Source organism: Coturnix japonica, unplaced genomic scaffold (assembly GCF_054131305.1).
Source record: "Coturnix japonica strain WE unplaced genomic scaffold, WE-NBRP24 Scf114, whole genome shotgun sequence".
Lineage (NCBI taxonomy): Eukaryota > Metazoa > Chordata > Aves > Galliformes > Phasianidae > Coturnix > Coturnix japonica.
The window spans coordinates 32,317-53,558 of record NW_028189017.1 but is presented as its reverse complement, the minus strand read 5'-3'; the positions used below and the strand labels follow the sequence as shown (position 1 = coordinate 53,558).

Genomic DNA, 21,242 nt, shown 5'->3' with positions numbered 1-21,242 from the left:
GTGTGGGTGTCAATGGCACGTCCCAGCCGGCCATAAAAGCGGCCATATAAAACCAGTACAGAACCAGTACGGCCCTATAAGGACCTATAAGGACCTATAAGGACCTATAAGGCCCTATAAGGCCCTATAAGGACCTATAAGGACCTATAAGGATCTATAAGGACCTATAAGGACCTATAAGGACCTATAAGGCCCTATAAGGACCTATAAGGATCTATAAGGCCCTATAAGGACCTATAAGGACCTATAAGGACCCATGGGTGCCCCCAGGATCTTTGGGGTCCTGCTCGTCCTGATCGTCCTGCTCCATCCCAATGGGATCGGTAGGAAACCAAACTGGGGTATGGGGATATTGGGACCCCAAACTGGGATATTGGGATCCCAAACTGGGATATGGGGATATTGGGATCCCAAACTGGGATATGGGACCCCAAAGTGGGATATTGGGACCCCAAACTGGGATTGAGACCCCAAACCAGTTTGGGATATGGGGATATTGGGACCCCAAACTGGGACTGGGACCCCAAACTGGTTTGGGATATGGGGTGGTGGGACCCCAAACTGGGATTGGGACCCCAAACTGGTTTGGTTATGGGGTGGTGGGACCCCAAATTGGGATATGGGGATATTGGGACCCCAAACTGGGATTGGGACCCCAAACCAGTTTGGGATATGGGGATATTGGGACCCCAAAGTGGGATATGGGGATATTGGGACCCCAAACTGGTTTGGGATATGGGGATATTGGGGTCCTCAAACTGGTTTCGGATATGGGGTGGTGGGACCCCAAACTGGGATATAGGGATACTGGGACCCCAAACTGGTTTGGGATATGGGGATACTGGGACCCCAAACTGGGATATTGGGACCCCAAAGTGGGATATGGGGATATTGGGACCCCAAACTGGGGCTGGGACCCCAAACTGGATTGGGATATGGGGATATGGGACCCCAAACTGGGATATGGGGATATTGGGACCCCAAACTGGTTTGGGGTATGGGGATACTGGGACCCCAAACTGGGACCCCAAACTGGTTTGGTTATGGGGATACTGGGACCCCAAACTGGGGCTGGGACCCCAAACTGGTTTGGGATATGGGGATACTGGGACCCCAAAGTGGGATATGGGGTATGGGGTGGTGGGACCCCAAAGTGGGATATGGGGTGGTGGGACCCCAAACTGGGATATTGGGACCCCAAACTGGGATATGGGGATATGGGACCCCAAACTAGGACTGGGACCCCAAACTGGTTTGGGATATGGTGTGCTGGGACCCCAAACTGGGATATGGGGTATGGGGATATTGGGACCCCAAAGTGGGATATGGGGATATTGGGACCCCAAACTGGGACTGGGACCCCAAACTGGGATATTGGGACCCCAAACTGGGATTGAGACCCCAAACTGGATTGGGATATGGGGATATTGGGACCCCAAACTGGGATATGGGGATATTGGGGTCCTCAAACTGGTTTCGGATATGGGGTGGTGGGACCCCAAACTGGGATATAGGGATACTGGGACCCCAAACTGGTTTGGGATATAGGGAGGGGGATATGGGGATATTGGGACCCCAAACTGGGATATGGGGACCCCAAACTGGTTTGGGATATGGGGACACTGGGACCCCAAACTGGGATATGGGGATATTGGGACCCCAAACTGGGATATTGGGACCCCAAACTGGTTTTGGGGTATGGGGACCCCAAACTGGTTTGGGATATGGGGTGGTGGGACCCCAAACTGGGATATGGGGATATGGGACCCCAAACTGGGATATAGGGATATTGGGACCCCAAACTGGGACCCCAAACTGGTTTGGTTATGGGGATACTGGGACCCCAAACTGGTTTGGGATATGGGGAGGGGGATATGGGGATATTGGGACCCCAAACTGGGATTGGGGGGGGGGATATTGGGGTCCCCAAATTGGTTTGGGATGGGGATATAGGGATATAGGGATATGGGGATATAGGGATATAGGGATATGGGGATATAGGGATATAGGGACATAGGGATATGGGGCCATGGGGATATGGGGTTATAGGGACAATGGGGTCAATGGGGCCACGGGGCCATGGGGATATGGGGATATGGGGTCCTGCTATAGGGGCAGGGCTATAGGGCCCCAATCTATAGGGCTGGGCTTTAGGGGCTGGGCTATAGGGCCTCAATCTATAGGGCTGGGCTATGGGGGCTGGGCTATAGGGCCCCAATCTATAGGGCAGGGCTATAGGGTCCCAATCTATAGGGTAGAGCTATGGGGTCTGGGCCATAGGGCCCCAATCTATAGGGCAGGGCTATGGGGGCTGGGCCATAGGGCCCCAATCTATAGGGCAGGGCTATAGGGTCCCAATCTATAGGGCAGGGCTATGGGGGCTGGGCTATAGGGCCCCAATCTATAGGGCAGGGCTATGGGGGCTGGGCTTTAGGGGCTGGGCTATAGGGCCCCAATCTATAGGGCTGGGCTACGGGGGCTGGGCTATAGGGCCCCAATCTATAGGGCAGGGCTATGGGGGCAGGGCTATAGGGACAATGGGGTCAATGGGGCCGCGGGGCCATGGGGATATGGGGTCATGGAGGGGATATGGGGGGATATGGGGGGGATATGGGGTGGATATGGGGTCATATAGGGCCAATGGGGTTATAGGGCCGTGGTGACCCTCCATCCCACCCCATTGTCCCCCTTTCTCCCCATATCCAGGTGTCACCGGCCGCGCGCTGCCCGTCCCCGTCACCGTCCCCATCCCCACAACTGCCCCCATCCGTAACCCCGGCCCCATAACCACCATTGGCCCCATAACCACCATTGGCCCCATAACCAGCGGCCCCATAACCAGCCCCATAGAGGAACAAGGCCTGGACATAGAGGAAGAGGAAGAGGAAGACCAAGATGGCGGCTCATCCTTGACCCCATTGGAGCTCCCTATGGCCACCAATGTCCCCAGCCCCATAGAAGACCCCAGCCCCATAGAGGACCCCAGCCCCATAGGGGACCTCAGCCCCATAGAGGACCTCAGCCCCATAGAGGACCCCAGCCCCATAGGGGACCCCAGCCCCATAGGGGACCCCAGCCCCATAGAAGACCCCAGCCCCATAGAGAACCCCAGCCCCATAGAGGACCCCAGCCCCATAGAGAACCCCAGCCCCATAGAGGACCCCAGCCCCATAGGGGACCCCAGCCCCATAGAGGACCCCAGCCCCATAGAGAACCCCAGCCCCATAGAGGACCCCAGCCCCATAGAGGACCCCAGCCCCATAGAGAACCCCAGCCCCATAGAGAACCTCAGCCCCATAGAGGAAGATGATGAAGATGAAGACCAAGATGGCGGCCCATCCCTGCCCCCATTGGGGCTCTCGTCCCGTCGCAGTGACCCCCAAGACCCCAAATCCCCATCGGTGTCACCCCACACTGGCCCCATAGATCCCTCCATTGGCCCCATAGAGTCCCATGGCCCCATAGATCCCTCCATTGGCCCCATAGAGTCCCATGGCCCCATAGAGCCCTCTCATAGCCCCATAGCGCCCCCCCGTGGCCCCATAGCGCCCCCTCTGGCTGGGGCTGTGCCTTGTGTTGCCCCACGGGAGCCTTAAAGTGGATATAGGGTCATATAGGGGTGGGTTATAGGGCCCTATAGGGTCCTATTGGGTCCTATAGGGGGCTATAGGGTCATATAGGGGTGGGTTATAGGGTCCTATAGGGTCCTATAGGGGTGGGTTATAGGGTCCTATAGGGTCCTATAGGGGGCTATAGGGTCATATAGGGGTGGTTTATAGGGTCCTATAGGGTCCTATAGGGGGCTATAGGGTCCTATAGGGAGTGGGTTATAGGGTCCTATAGGGTCCTATAGGGGGCTATAGGGTCCTATAGGGAGTGGGTTATAGGGTCCTATAGGGGTGGGTTATAGGGCCCTATAGGGTCCTATAGGGGTGGGTTATAGGGTCCTATAGGGTCCTATAGGGGGTGGGCTATAGGGTCCTATAGGGAGTGGGTTATAGGGTCCTATAAGGTCCTATAGGGGGCTATAGGGTCCTATAGGGGGTGGGCTATGGGGGGTGAGCTATAGGGTCCTATAGGGAGTGGGTTATAGGGTCCTATAGGGTCCTATAGGGGCTGTAGGGTCCTATAGGGGTGGGTTATAGGGCCCTATAGGGTCATATAGGGTCCTATAGGGTCCTATAGGGGGTGAGCAATAGGGGGTGGGCTATAGGGTCCTATAGGGAGTGGGTTATAGGGTCCTGTAGGGTCCTATAGGGGGCTATAGGGTCCTATAGGGGGTGGGCTATAGGGTCCTATGGGGGTGGGCTATGGGGTCCTATAGGGTCCTATAGGGAGCTATAGGGTTCTATAGGGGGTGGGCTATGGGGTCCTGGAAGGGATGAGTCTTAGGGTCCTGTGGGGGCTGGGCTATAGGGCTCCATTCTATAGGGCAAGGCTATAGGGGCTGGGCTATAGGGCCTCAATCTATAGGGTAGAACTATGGGGGCTGGGCTATATGGGGCTGGGCTATAGGGCCCCAATCTATAGGGCAGGTCTCTGGACCCCCAGGTCTATGGGGCCGGCCTATAGGGGCCGCAGGCTGCCCTGACTCATCCCCATTGACGTCCCTATAGACCGGCTGAGCCGGTGGGGCCGGATCCTGCCCCATAGATGTGGGGGGAGGAGGATCCTATAAGAAACCAGTGCAGCCTGTGCTCCATCCCACTGAGCCCAGGGACAGGTATGGGGCTGGGGGGGGATCTATGGGGCTGGGGGGGATCTATGGGGCTGGGGGGGATCTATGGGGCTGGGGGGGGGATCTATGGGGCTGGGGGGGATCTATGGGGCTGGGGGGGGTCTATGGGGCTGGGGGGGATCTATGGGGCTGGGAGGGATCTATGGGGCTGGGAGGGGTCTATGGGGCTGGGGAGGGATCTATGGGGCTGGGAGGGATCTATGGGGCTGGGGGGGATCTATGGGGCTGGGAGGGGTCTATGGGGCTGGGGGGGGGATCTATGGGGCTGGGAGGGGTCTATGGGGCTGGGGGGGATCTATGGGGCTGGGAGGGGTCTATGGGGCTGGGGAGGGATCTATGGGGCTGGGGGGGATCTATGGGGCTGGGAGGGGTCTATGGGGCTGGGGGGGGGATCTATGGGGCTGGGGGGATCTATGGGGCTGGGGGGGATCTATGGGGCTGGGAGGGGTCTATGGGGCTGGGGGGGGGATCTATGGGGCTGGGAGGGGTCTATGGGGCTGGGGGGGGATCTATGGGGCTGGGGGGGGGATCTATGGGGCTGGGGGGGTAATGGGGGGATATGGGGGCAATGGGGGGGATATGAGGGGGCTATGGGGTCAATGGGGGACAATGGAGGGATATGGGGGGGCAATAGGGGGCAATGGGGGTAATGGGGGGATATGGGGGGCAATAGGGGGCTATGGGGTCAATGGGGGGGATATAGGGGGATATGGGGGGATATGGAGGGCTATGGGGGGGATATGGGGGGATATGGGGGGATATGGGGGGGGATATAGGGTGGATATAGGGGGCAATGGGGGGATATGGGGGGATATGGGGGGGATATAGGGGGGATATGGGGTATATGGGGGGCTATGGGGGGGATATGGGGGTCAATGGGGGGGATATGGGGGTCAATAGGGGTCAATGGGGGGGATATAGGGGGATATGGGGGGTAATGGGGGGGATATGGGGGTCAATAGGGGTCAATGGGGGGGATATAGGGGGATATGGGGGTCAATGGGGGGGATATGGGGGTCAATAGGGGTCAATGGGGGGGATATAGGGGGATATGGGGGGTAATGGGGGGACATGGGGGGGGATATGGGGCAATGGGGTGGATATGGGTGGCTACTGGGGGGCTATGGGGGGGCTATGGGGTCAATGGGGGACAATGGAGGGATATGGGGGGATATGGGGGGCAATGGGGGGCACTATGGGGCAATGGGGGGATATGGGGAGCTATGGGGTCAATGGGGGACAATGGAGGGATATGGGGGGGCAATAGGGGGCAATGGGGGTAATGGGGGGGATATAGGGGGATATGGGGGGATATGGAGGGCTATGGGGGGGATATGGGGGGGATATGGGGGGCTATGGGGTCAATGGGGGACAATGGAGGGATATGGGGGGATATGGGGGGCAATGGGGGGCAATGGAGGGCAATGGAGGGCAATGGGGGGGATATGGGGGGGATATGGGGGGATATGGGGGGCAATGGGGGGTAATGGGGGTCAATGGGGGGCTATGGGGTGCCCCACACCCCCCTGACCCCCCATATCTCCCCCCTGCCCCATAGAATGACGGATCCACGCCCCCCCCCCACCAACCCGGACCCCCCTGAGCCCCCCAACCCCCCCCACCCCGACGACCCCGACCCACCCGGGATCCCCGTGGCCCCATGGCCCCCAATACCTGAATGGGACCCCAATGAGGGGGACAAGGAGCGGGGAGACCCCACCCCACATCATGGGGGGGGACGGCGGGGGGCACAGGGGGGACCCTGACCCCAAATGGAGCCACCACGGACCCCATAGAAGAGCCCAAGGACCCCATAGATGGCCAAGGACCCCATAGAGGAACCCAAGGACCCCATAGATGTCCGAAGACCCCATAGAAGAACCCAAAGAAGAGGCAACATCGATCTGGACCCCATAGACCCCATAGATGGGCATAAAACCCCATAGATGGCCATAGGACCCCATAGATGGCCATAAGAAGACCCCATAGATGGCCATAAGACCCCATAGATGGCCATAAAACCCCATAGATGGCCATAAGACCCCATAGATGGCCATAAAACCCCATAGATTGACCCCAAAGACCCCATAGATGTCCAATGACCCCATAGAAGACCCCAAGAAGAGGCAATGTCGATCTGGACCCCATAGACCCCATAGATGGCCATAAAACCCCATAGATGGCCATAAGACCCCATAGATGGCCATAAGACCCCATAGATGGCCATAAAACCCCATAGATGGCCATAAGAAGAGCCCAAAGACCCCAAATGGAGCCACCACGGACCCCATAGAAGACCCCAAGAAGAGGCAACGTGGATCTGGACCCCATAGACCCCATAGATGGCCATAAAACCCCATAGATGGCCATAAGACCCCATAGATGGCCATAAAACCCCATAGATGGCCATAAAACCCCATAGATGGCCATAAGAAGAGCCCAAAGACCCCATAGATGGCCAAGGACCCCATAGAGGAACCCAAGGACCCCATAGAAGACCCCAAGAAGAGGCAACGTTGATCTGGACCCCATAGACCCCATAGATGGCCATAAAACCCCATAGATGGCCATAAAACCCCATAGATGGCCATAAAACCCCATAGATGGTCATAAAACCCCATAGATGGCCATAAAACCCCATAGATGGCCATAAAACCCCATAGATGGCCATAAAACCCCATAGATGGCCATAAGACCCCATTGATGGCCATAAAACCCCATAGATGGCCATAAGACCCCATAGATGGCCATAAAACCCCATAGATGGCCATAAGAAGATCCCAAAGACCCCATAGATGTCCGAAGACCCCATAGAAGACCCCAAGGACCCCATAGATGCACAAAGACCCCATAGATGGCCTTAAAACCCCATAGATGGCAATAAGAGGATCCCAAAGACCCCATAGATCTCCGAAGACCCCATAGAAGACCCCAAGGACCCCATAGATGTCCAGTGGCCCCATTGATGGCCATAAGAAGAGCCCAAAGACCCCATAGATGTCCAAGGACCCCATAGAAGACCCCAAGGACCCCATAGATGTCTGAAGACCCCATAGATGGCCATAAGAAGATCCCAAAGACCCCAAATGGAGCCACCACAGACCCCATAGAAGACCCCAAGAAGAGGAAACGTCGATCTGGACCCCATAGACCCCATAGATGGTCATAAAACCCCATAGATGGCCATAAGACCCCATAGATGGCCATAAAACCCCATAGATGGCCATAAAACCCCATAGATGGCCATAAAACCCCATAGAAGACCCCAAGGACCCCATAGATGGCCAAGGACCCCATAGAAGACCCCAAGGACCCCATAGATGTCCGAAGACCCCATAGAAGACCCCAAGAAGAGGCAACGTCGATCTGGACCCCATAGACCCCATAGATGGCCATAAGAAGATCCCAAAGGAGACACCGTAGACCCCATAGACCCCATAGATGCACAAAGACCCCATAGATGTCCAATGACCCCATAGATGTCCGTAAGACCCCATAGATGTCCCCCATTAAAGCCTTCATGGATGTGGGGCCAAAGAGTGACAGTGCTTCCAGTTTAATGGGGGATGTGGGGTTATAGGGTGGCGATATGGGGTTATGGGGTTATGGGGTGGGGATATGGGGTCATATATGGGGTTATGGGGTTATGGGGTGATATATGGGGTGATATATGGGGTTATGGGGATATGGGGAGATATATGGGGTGGGATATGGGGTTATGGGGTGGGATATGGGGTTATGGGGTTATGGGGTGATATATGGGGTGAGGTTATGGGGTTATAGGGTGGCGATATGGGGTTATGGGGTGGGGATACGGGGTCATATATGGGGTTATGGGGATATGGGGTCATATATGGGGTGAGGATATGGGGTGATATATGGGGTTATGGGGATATGGGGTGGGATATGGGGTTATGGGGTGGGGTTATGGGGTTATGGGGTGGGATATGGGGTGATATATGGGGTTATGGGGATATGGGGAGATATATGGGGTGGGATATGGGGTTATGGGGTGGGATGTGGGGTTATGGGGTGGGATGTGGGGTTATGGGGTGGGATATGGGGTGATATATGGGGTTATGGGGATATGGGGTGATATATGGGGTGGGATATGGGGTTATGGGGTTATGGGGTCATGGGGACCCCCATGTTAAGATTCCTCTTCCTCTGGTTCTCCCCAACCTGGAAAGGGAACAAAATGTGGGGCAGGGCCCCATATCGCCCCACATTGACCCCATTGAACCCCATAGAACCCCATTGACCCCCATTGATCCCATTGATCCCATTGATTCCCATTGATCCCCATTGAGCCCCATTGATCCCATTGATCCCCATTGATCCCCATTGATCCCACTGATCCCATTGATCCCATTGATCCCCATTGATCCCCATTGATCCCCATTGATCCCATGGATCCCTATTGATCCCTATTGATCCCATTGATCCCATTGATCCCCATTGATCCCATTGACCCCCATTGATCCCATTGATCCCATTGAGCCCCATTGATCCCTATTGACCCTCATTGATCCCCATTGATCCCATTGATCCCCATTGATCCCATTGATCCCCATTGATCCCCATTGACTCCCATTGATCCCCATTGACTCCCATTAATCCCCATTGATCCCATTGACCCCCATTGAGCCCCACTGACCCACATCGACCCCCATTGATCCCCATTGATCCCCATTGCCCCCCATTGATCCCCATTGCCCCCCATTGATCCCCATTGAGCCCCATTGATCCCATTGACCCCCATTGAGCCCCACTGACCCACATCAACCCCCATTGACCCCCATTGATCCCCATTGACCCCCATTGAGCCCCATTGATCCCCATTGATCCCATTGATCCCATTGATCCCATTGATCCCATTGAGCCCCATTGATCCCTATTGACCCTCATTGATCCCCATTGATCCCCATTGACCCCCATTGATCCCATTGATCCCATTGAGCCCCATTGATCCCCATTGATCCCATTGATCCCATGGATCCCCATTGACCCCCATTGATCCCATTGATTCCCATTGATCCCCATTGATCCCATTGATCCCCATTGAGCCCCATTGATCCCTATTGACCCTCATTGATCCCCATTGATCCCATTGATCCCATTGATCCCATTGACCCCCATTGAGCCCCACTGACCCACATCAACCCCCATTGATCCCCATTGACCCACACTGACCCCCATTGAGCCCCATTGATCCCCATTGACCCCCATTGATCCCATTGATCCCATTGAGCCCCATTGATCCCCATTGACTCCCATTGATCCCCATTGAGCCCCATTGATCCCCATTGACTCCCATTGATCCCCATTGATCCCATTGATCCCCATTGACCCCCATTGATCCCCATTGACCCCCATTGAGCCCCATTGATCCCCATTGACCCCCATTGAGCCCCATTGATCCCCATTGAGCCCCATTGCCCCCCATTGCCCCCCACTGACCCCCATTGAGCCCCATTGACCCACATCACCCCACATTGCCCCCCATCTCCCCCCATCTCCCCCCATACCGTGGCCTTCGCTCTCCTCTTCATCTCCATCATCATCCTCCGAGCTCCGGCTCTCGTCCTCTTCTGACCCCTTTCTATGGGGCGAAATCCCCTCTCTATGGGGCAATGGCCACCCTCTATGGGTCAATATCTCCTCGCTATGGGGCAATATCTCCTCTCTATGGGTCAATGGCCCCTCTCTATGGGTCAATATCTCCTCGCTATGGGGCAATATCTCCTCTCTATGGGGCAATGGCCCCTCTCTATGGGGCAATATCTCCTCGCTATGGGGCAATATCTCTCTCTCTATGGGGCAATGGCCCCAACCCTTGTCCTATCCCCTCTCTATGGGTCAGTATCTCCTCTCTATGGGGCAAAGTCCCCTCTCTATGGGGCGAAGTCCCCTCTCTATGGGTCAATGTCTCCTCGCTATGGGTCAATAACCCCAACCCTGCCCCCTTTCTATGGGTCAATGGCCCCCCTCTATGGGTCAATGTCTCCTCGCTATGGGTCAATGGCCCCCAGCCCTCGTCCTATCCCCTCTCTATGGGTCAATGCCCCCAACCCTGCCCCCTTTCTATGGGTCAACGGCCCCCTTCTATGGGTCAGTGCCCCCACCCCATCCCATCGCCCCCATATCCTCTCCTCCCTGCCCCACATCCCCTCCCCGCCCCCCACCTCAATCGACCCCCAGCCCCACGTCCCCCCCTCCCCCCATGTCCCCCTTCTCCCCTTGATCCTTCCTGAACCCCTCGCCCCACATCCCGCCCCCTCCCTGCCCACATTTGGCCTCAAGAACGAAGCCCCACATCTCTCCCCCCCTGCCCCATAACCTCCATCACCCCATGGAAACCCACCCTTATCTTCACCCTCTGCCCCACTGCCTCGGTCTGCCCCATATTTTCCTTTGCCCCATAGAAACTTCCATAAAGACCCACCGCCCCCCCCTGCCCCATGGCTTCCTTTGCCCCATAGAAGGGTCCATGAAGACCCTCCCCCATCACCCCCTGCCCCACGGCTTCCTTGGCCCCCTAGATTTATCCATGGGGATCTACCCGCTCCTTGCCCTGCCCCATATATTGGCCCTGCCCCATATCCTGGACCAGCCTTATACCCTGTCCCTGCCCCATATATTGGCCCTGCCCCATATATTGGCCCTGCCCCATATCCTGGACCAGCCTTATACCCTGTCCCTGCCCCATATATTGACTCTGCCCCATATATTGGCCCTGCCCCATATATAGGCCCTGCTTTATGCTTTCCTCCAGCCCCATAACCCCCCCTATGCCCTTCTTGGCCCCATAGATATTTCAATGCAGCTCTATCAAACCCTGCCCCATATCCCCCTGCCCCCAACCCTTTGTCCCTTATCGTATGCAGACCCACATCGTGGCCCCATTGCTCTGCCCCATAACCCAACCTCTCTGCCCCATAACTCCCCTTCCCTGCCCCATAACTCCCCTTCCCTGCCCCATAACTCCCCTTCCCTGCCCCATAACTCCCCTTCGCTGCCCCATAACTCCCCCTTCCCTGCCCCATAACTCCCCTTCCCTGCCCCATAGCCCTTCGGTTTCAGCCCAGGTTCTTCGGGTTCCTCTTGTGCTTCTTTGTGGGGGGGGGTCCCTAATTTGGGGGGGGTCCCTATTGATTTATGGGGGGGGGTCCCCAATTTGGGGGGGGTCCTTCTTTATGGGGGGGGGTCCCATCTTTATGGGGGGGATCTCCATCTTGCGGGGGGTCCTCATTGATTTGGGGGGGGTCTCTGCCTTGGGGGGGGTCCCTTCTTTATGGGGGGGGGTCTCCCCTTTGATGGGGGTCTCCTCTTTATGGGGGGGGTCTCCTCTTTGGGTGGGGTCCCCTCTTTATGGGGGGGGTCTCTTCTTCTTTGGGGGGGGTCTCCTCTTTGGGGGGGGTCTCTGCCTTGATGGGGGTCTCCTCTTTATGGGGGGGGGCTTCCCTTTTGGGGGGGGTCTTCACTTCTTTGGGGGGGGTCTCCTCCTTGGGGGGGGTCTCCTCTTTATGGGGGGGGGCCTCTCTTTTTGGGGGGGGTCTTCACTTCTTTGGGGGGGGTCTCCTCTTTATGGGGGGGGGCCTCTCTTTTTGGGGGGGGTCTTCACTACTTTGGAGGGGGGGGTCTCCCTTTTGGGGGGGGTCTCTGCCTTGATGGGGGTCCCCTCTTTATGGGGGGGGGTCTCCTGTTTGGGGGGGGTCCCCATCATGCAGGGGGGGGTCCCCATCATGCGGGGGGTCTTCATTGCTTTGCAGGGGGGCTCCATTGATTTTGGGGGGGTCCCCATTGATTTGGGGGGGGTCTCCCCCTTGGGGGGGGTCTCCCCTTTGATGGGGGTCCCCTCTTTGTGGGGAGGGGGCTCCGCTTTGGGGGGGGGTCCCTCCATTTTGGGGGGGGGTCTGGGGGTCTCCATTGTCCTTATGGGGTGGTCTCGGATCACGGGGGTCCGTGGCTCCTCCGGGTTGAGGATGGGGGAGGGGGACACTGGGGGGGGGGGGGGGGGACAAGGACATTAATAAGGACATTATTAATGGGGGGATATGGGGACAGGACCCCCCCCATATCCCCCCCATATCCCCCCCAACCTCCATTGACCCCCATATCCCCCCATATACACCCCATATCCCCCATATCCCCCCATATCTCCCCATAGAACCCCCATAAGACCCTATAGGACCCCATATCCCCCCATATCCCCCTATATCTCCCCATAGAACCCCCATATCTCCCCATAGAACCCACATAAGATGCTATAGGACCCCATATCCCCCCATATAACCCCCATAAGACCCTATAGGACCCCATATCCCCCATAGAACCCCCATATCCCCCCATAAGACCCTATAGGACCCCATATCCCCCCATAGAACCCCCATATCCCCCCATAAGACCCTATAGGACCCCATATCCCCCCATAGAACCCCCATATCCCCCCATAAGACCCTATAGGACCCCATATCCCCCCATATAACCCCCATAAGACCCTATAGGACCCCATATCCCCCCATAGAACCCCCATATCCCCCCATAAGACCCTATAGGACCCCATAAGACCCTATAAGACCCTATGGGACCCTATATCCCCCCATATCACCCCATATCTCCCCACAGAACCCCCATAAGACACTATCAGACCCCATATCCCCCCATAAGACCCCATAAGACACTATAAGACCCTATAGGACCCCATATCCCCCCATATCCCCCATATCCCCCCATATCCCCCCATATCCCCCCATATCCCCCATATCCCCCCATATCCCCCCATATCCCCCCATATCCCCCATATCCCCCCATATCTCCCCATAGAACCCCCATAAGACCCTATAGGACCCCATATCCCCCTATATCCCCCGTATATCCCCCCATACCCCCCATACCCCCCATATCCCCCCATATCCCCCCATATCCCCCTATATCCCCCCATATCCCCCCTATATCCCCCCTATATCCCCCTATATCCCCCCATATCCCCCCTATATCCCCCCATATCCCCCCTATATCCCCCCATATCCCCCCTATATCCCCCATATCCCCCCATACCCCCCATATCCCCATATCCCCCCATATCCCCCCATATCCCCCCATATCCCCCCATATCCCCCATTACCCCCCAGCATCATCCATGTCCCCACAGCCACCACCAGGGCTGTGACCCCCATGGCTGTGTCTGCTCTTCCCCCCCCCTCCCCGCCCCACACGGCCCCACTTATAGGGCAGCATATAGGGCGGCCCTATGGGGTGGGGGGGGGGCGGCCCTATGGGAGGGGACACCAATGCAATGCTATGGGGTGGGGACGTGGCACCTTGGTGACAATGGCTGGCCCCATTGACCCCATATACCCCCCCCTTCAGTGGCCCCATATACCCCCCATATCCCCCATTGACCCCATCCCCCCCATTACCCCCCATAACCCCACAACCCCCATTGAACCCCATATACCTTAGAACCCCCATTGACCCCCATGTTCCCCCCATACCCCCTATAGCCCCTATTACCCCCATTGACCCCATATCCCCCATATCCCCCCCCAACCCCCATATCCCCCCCATATCCCCATTACCCCCATTGACCCCCCATGTCCCCATATCCCCAATGACCCCCATTCCCCCCCATATCCCCATTATCCCCCATAACCCCCATTGACCCCATAGCCCCCCCATAGCCCCCATGTCCCCCATTCACCCTAATGTCCCCATACCCCCATAGACCCCCATATCCCCTATAACCCCATATCCCCCATTCCCCCCTATACCCCCCATTGACCCCCATATCCCCTATAACCCCCATATCCCCATAGACCCCCATTGACCCCAATGTCCCCATATCCCCATTCCCCCCTATAAAACCCCATTACCCCCATATCCTCCATTGACCCCCCATATCCCCCATAAACCCCCATTGACCCCCATTGACCCCCATAACCCCATACCCCCCATTCCACCCCATATACCCCATTGACCCCCATTAACCCCATATCCCCTATAAACCCCCATAACCCCATAACCCCCATTCCCCCCTATAACCCCCATTACCCCCATACCCCATATAACCCCTATAACCCCCATAACCCCCATTGACCCCCATTGACCCCAATGTCCCCATATCCCCTATAACCCCCATTACCCCCATTACCCCCAACCCCCCATATCCCCTATAACCCCATTACCCCCATTCACCCCCATATCCCCCATAACCCCCTTTGACCCCATTCCCCCCCATATCCCCTATAACCCCCATAACCCCATATACCCCATTGACCCCCATATCCCCCATTGACCCTATAACCCCCATTACCCCCCATATCCCCCATAACCCCCATTGACCCCTATATCCCCCCATATCCCCCATTCCCCCCCCATAACCCCATACCCCCCATTCCACCCCATATACCCCATTGACCCCCATTAACCCCATATCCCCTATAACCCCCATTGACCCCCATACCCCCCATTACCCCCCATTCCCCCCCCTTTCCCCCCCCCCCCCCATTACCCCATAGCACACAATGGTCCCATTGTCCCATATCCCCACCCCATACAAGCCTGGACAAGTCACCCTATAAATGACCCCCCCCCCCATTATAAACCATAGCGACAACGAGACACACAACAGCTTTATTCAATGGGGGGGGGTGTCAAGTATCCCCCCCCCCCCCCTTTATTAGCTGTATTTAATGGGGGGGGGGGTCTTAGGGGGGGTGTCTGGTGCCCCCCCCCCCCCATTGAAGTCTATGGGGCGGAGCTGATGAGGAACACCTTGATGTAATGAACAGCCTAAAGAAATAGGGGGGGGGTTACATTAGTGCCCCCCCCCCATTAAATCCCATTGACCCCCCCATTAAATCCCATTGACCCCCCCCCAACCCATTAAATCCCATTGACCCCCCCAACCCCATTAAATCCCATTGACCCCCCCATTAAATCCCATTGCCCCCCCCATTAAATCCCATTGCCCCCCCCCCAACCCCATTAAATCCCATTGACCCCCCCATTAAATCCCATTGACCCCCCCCCAACCCCATTAAATCCCATTGACCCCCCCATTAAATCCCATTGACGCCCCCCCAACCCCATTAAATCCCATTGACCCCCCCATTAAATCCCATTGACCCCCCCAACCCCATTAAATCCCATTGACCCCCCATTAAATCCCATTGACCCCCCCATTAAATCCCATTGACCCCCCCCAACCCCATTAAATCCCATTGACCCCCCCATTAAATCCCATTGACCCCCCCCAACCCCATTAAATCCCATGACCCCCCCATTAAATCCCATTGACCCCCCCCAACCCCATTAAATCCCATTGCCCCCCCATTAAATCCCATTGACCCCCCCCCAACCCCATTACATCCCATTGACCCCCCCCCAACCCCATTAAATCCCATTGACCCCCCCATTAAATCCCATTGACCCCCCCCCAACCCCATTAAATCCCATTGACACCCCCCCAAACCCATTAAATCCCATTGACCCCCCCCCAACCCCATTAAATCCCATTGACCCCCCCATTAAATCCCATTGACCCCCCCCCAACCCCATTAAATCCCATTGACCCCCCCATTAAATCCCATTGACCCCCCCCTCAACCCCATTAAATCCTATTGACCCCCCATTAAATCCCCATTGACCCCCCCCCAACCCCATTAAATCCCATTGACCCCCCCATTAAATCCCATTGACCCCCCCTCAACCCCATTAAAATCCCATTGACCCCCCCCAACCCCATTAAATCTTATTGACCCCCCCATTAAATCCCATTGACCCCCCCAACCCCATTACATCCCATTGACCCCCCCCCAACCCCATTAAATCCCATTGAACCCCCCCATTAAATCCCATTGCCCCCCCCAACCCCATTAAATCCCATTGACCCCCCCCCAACCCATTAAATCCCATTGACCCCCCATTAAATCCCATTGCCCCCCCCCAACCCCATTACATCCCATTGCCCCCCCCAATCCCATATAGGGTTCAGCACCCCCCTTTATGCCCCCCCCATAATGAATCAGGACCCCCCCCATATAATGAACCAGAACCCCCCCTATATAATATTACCCCCCCCCATTTAATGTATTAAGACCCCCCCCCCCATATAATGAATGGGGATCCCCCACATATAATGTATTAGGACCCCCCCCCCAATATAATGAATAAAGACCCCCCCCATATAATAAACCAGGACCCCCCACACCCCCCTCATATAATGTATTAGGGACCCCCCCCTCTTAATAAGGGACCCCCCCCCCATATAATAAATCAGGACCCCTCCCATATAATGTATTAGGACCCCCCCCCCAATATAATGAATAAAGACCCCCCCCATATAATAAACCAGGACCCCCCACACCCCCCTCATATAATGTATTAGAAACCCCCCCCCATATAATGACCCCCCCCCCCATATAATGAATCAGGACCCCCCCCCATATACTGTATTAAGACCCCCCCCCCCATATAATGTATTAGGACCCCCCCCCCATATAATAAATCAGGACCCCCCCCCCCCCATATAAGGTATTAGGACCCCCCTATATAATGTATAAAGGCCCCCCCCCATAGAATGTATTAGGGACCCCCCCCATATAATAAATCAGGACCCCTCCCCCCTATATAATGTATGAAGCCCCCCCCCCCCCACATATAATGTATTAGGACCCCCCCCATATAATAAATCGGGACCCCCCCCCATATAATAAATAAGGACCCCCCCATATAATGAACAACCCCCCCCCCCCCCAACCCCTCCATATAATGAATCAGAAGCCCCCACCCCCCCATTATAATGCATTAGGACCCCCCCTCCCCCCATATAATGACCCCCCCCATATAATAAATCAGGACCCCCCCCATATAATGTATTAGGACCCCGCCACCCCCATATAATGTATTAGGACCCCCCCCCATATAAGGACCCCCCCCAAATACTGTATTAAGACCCCCCCCCCATATAATGTATTAGGACCCCCCCACATATAATAAATCGGGACCACCCCCATATAATAAATCAGGACCCCCCCCATATAATGAACCAACCCCCCCCCACCCCCCCATATAATGAATCAGAAACCCCCACCCCCCCATTATAATGCATTAGGACCCCCCTCCCCCCATATAATGACCTCCCCCCATATAATAAATCAGGACCCCCCCCCCATATAATGTATTAGGACCCCCCCCCCATATAAGGACCCCCCCCCATATACTGTATTAAGACCCCCCCCCCATATAATGTATTAGGACACCCCCCCCATATAAGGACCCCCACCCATATACTGTATTAAGACCCCCCCCCCATATAATGTATTAGGACCCCCCCATATAATAAATCAGGACCCCCTCCCCCCTATATAATGTATGAAGCCCCCCCCCCACCCCCCATATAATGTATTAGAACCCCCCCCCATATAATGAATCAGGACCCCCCCCATATACTGTATTAAGACCCCCCCCCCTATAATGTCTTAGGCCCCCCCCCCATACCGCAAAGACCCCGGCGAGGAGCAGGAGGACGAGGAGGAGACAGAGGAGGCCGAGGAAAGCAGGGGGCAGCCGGGGGGGGGGCTGCTATGGGGCTGGGGGGGTCCTATGGGGCAACAATATGGGGGGGGGGGGCAGTGAATAGCCACGCCCCCAAACCCATAAGCCACGCCCCCAAACCCATAAGCCCAGCCCACAAACCCCATAAGCCCCGCCCACAAACACAAGCCACGCCCCCAATGCACATAAACCACGCCCACAATGTTAAACCACGCCCCCAAAGCCCACAAGCCACGCCCACAGATCCATAAAGCCCCGCCCACAAACCCCATAAGCCACGCCCCCAACGTTAAGCCACACCCACAAACCCCATAAGTCCCGCCCACACACCCATAAGCCCCGCCCACAAACCCCACAAGCCCCGCCCACAGACCCATAAAGCCACGCCCACAAACACAATAAGCTCCGCCCACAAACCCAATAAGCCACGCCCACTTCGGCGAGGCCACGCCCCCTTCTCACTAGACATGGCGTCCCCCTCAATGGACCCCAATGGCCACGCCCACAAAGCCACTGACCACGCCCCCTCTCAAAGCTGATTGGCTCAGCACTGCTCACTCTGTCTTAGCCCCGCCCACATGCAAATAACCACACCCCCAAACGAACCTCATTGGCTGAGCCCTCCCCTTAGCCCCGCCCACATGCAGCTGACCACGCCCCCACTCCCCAAGCCCCGCCAACACATGTATGACCATGCCTCCACATGACCCTCATTAGCATAACCACGCCCCCATAACCATATATGGCTCCATAGCCCCGCCCACTTCGATGAGGCCACGCCCCCAATTTGCATTGGCAAAAGCCCATACTCAAAGCTCATTAGCATAACCCCGCCCCCCAATTTGCATTGGCCCCGCCCCCTACCTGTAGCCCCGCCCCTCCTGTGGGCGGCCATGACGCCATCAGTGATGTCATCAATGGGGCACAAACGGCTGCTCCTCTGTGGGGCTGATGACGTCATCTGTGACGTCATCCTTCCACGTGACCTCATCGGTGACGTCATCGCCCTCAGGTGTGACGTCATCATCCTTGATGATGTCACCGGCATCCATGACGTCATCATCGTTCGCCCCCCCGTGGCAAGGAGAGAGGGTCGCCTCCGTGATGACGTCATCAGTGAGGTCGTCCCCATCGATGACGTCATCAACAGAGGCGGCCATAATGGTTTCCCCTGCGATGACGTCATCGATGACGTCATCATATCCTGGGATGACATCATGGCTGCGATGAAAAGAAGCCATTGGTTCAACTGTGATGATGTCATCAGTGGGGATGACGTCATCAGCCATGACGTCATCACAAGGTGGAAAAGAAGTGATGTCATCACCGTCGATGACGTCATCGGCCGCCATCTTTAAAGTGACATTGTCACCCTCATTGATGACATCATCGTGAAGCACGGCTGTGACGTCATCGCTCTCCTCAACGTCACGTGATTGGTCGGCTGTGATGACGTCATCACCTATGACGTCATCATCACCGGGCTCGTCCTCCAATGGCGGTGCCGTCACTGTGATGGTGATGCCACCAGTGTCACCATCCAATATGGCTGCCATGATTGGGACCTCTGCATCCAATATGGCCGCCATGATGGGGACATCTTTGTCCTCATTGTCCGCAGTGATGGGGACATCTTGGTCCAATGTGGCCGCCGTGTTGGGGACGTCTTGGTCCAATATGGCCGCCACGTTGGGGACATCTTGGTCCAATATGGCTGCCGTGTTGGGGACGTCTTGGTCCAATATGGCCGCCATGATGGGGACATCCTGGTCCCCAATGTCCGCCATGTTGGGATGTCCTTGTCCAATATGGCCGCCATGATGGGGACATCCTGGTCCAATATGGCCGCCGTGTTGGGGACGTCTTGGTCCAATATGGCCGCCATGATGGGGACATCTTGGTCCCCAATGTCCGCCATGATGGTAATGTCCTTGTCCAATATGGCCGCCATGTTGGGGACATCCTGGTCCAATATGGCCGCCATGTTGGGGACATCCTTGTCCAATATGGCTGCCATGGTGGGGACTTCTTTGTCCTCATTGTCCGCTGTGATGGGGACATCTTGGTCCAATATGGCCGCCGTGTTGGGGACATCTTTGTCCTCATTGGCCGCCATGTTGGGGACATCATGGTCCAATATGGCCGCCATGATGGTGACATCTTTGTCCGCATTGGCCGCCATGTTGGGGACATCCTGGTCCAATATGGCCACCATGTTGGGGACATCTTTGTCCTCATTGGCCGCCATGTTGGGGACATCTTGGTCCAATATGGCCGCCATGTTGGGGACATCCTGGTCCAATATGGCCGCCATGATGGGGACATCTTTATCTTCATTGGCTGCCATGTTGGGGACATCTTTGTCCCCATTGCCCGCCATGACATGGACATCCGTGTCCAATATGGCCACCGTGTTGGAGGCATCTTGGTCCAATATGGCCGCCATGATGGGGATGTCCTTGTCTCCATTGTCCTCCATGATGGGGACATCTTGGTCCAATATGGCCGCCATGATGGGGTCATCTTTGTCCAACATGGCCGCCATGATGGGGACATCTTTGTCCTCATTGGCCGCCATGATGGGGACATCCGTGTCCAATATGGCCGCCGTGTTGTGGACATCTTTGTCCAATTGGCCGCCATGATGGGGACATCTTTGACCCCATTGTCCGCCATGATAGGGACATCGTTGTCCAATATGGCCACCATTATGGGGTCATCTTTGTCCCCATTGTCCGCCATGTTGGGGACATCATGGTCCAATATGGCCGCCGTGTTGGACACTTCCTGGTCCAATATGGCCGCCATTATAGGGACATCCTGGTCCAATATGGCCGCCATTATAGGGACATCCTGGTCCAATATGGCTGCCATGATGGGGACATCTTTGTCCTCATTGTCAGCCATGTTGGGGACATCTTGGTCCAATATGGCCGCTATGTTG

At 56.2% G+C, this 21,242-nt stretch overlaps 1 long non-coding RNA gene and 1 pseudogene across 1 annotated transcript; both read right to left on the bottom strand.

The window, feature by feature from the left end:
- Window positions 1-8,278: 8,278 nt before the first annotated feature.
- LOC146751193 (uncharacterized) lies at window positions 8,279-11,881 on the bottom strand. The gene is made up of 2 exons (XR_014941798.1): window positions 10,267-11,881; window positions 8,279-8,920 (listed from the first exon to the last, which is right to left on the bottom strand). It is a non-coding gene; the product is annotated as an uncharacterized LOC146751193 (long non-coding RNA).
- A 7,275-nt stretch (window positions 11,882-19,156) lies between these two features.
- LOC107307390 (uncharacterized) lies at window positions 19,157-21,205 on the bottom strand (annotated as a pseudogene).
- Between the last annotated feature and the right edge of the window lie 37 nt (window positions 21,206-21,242).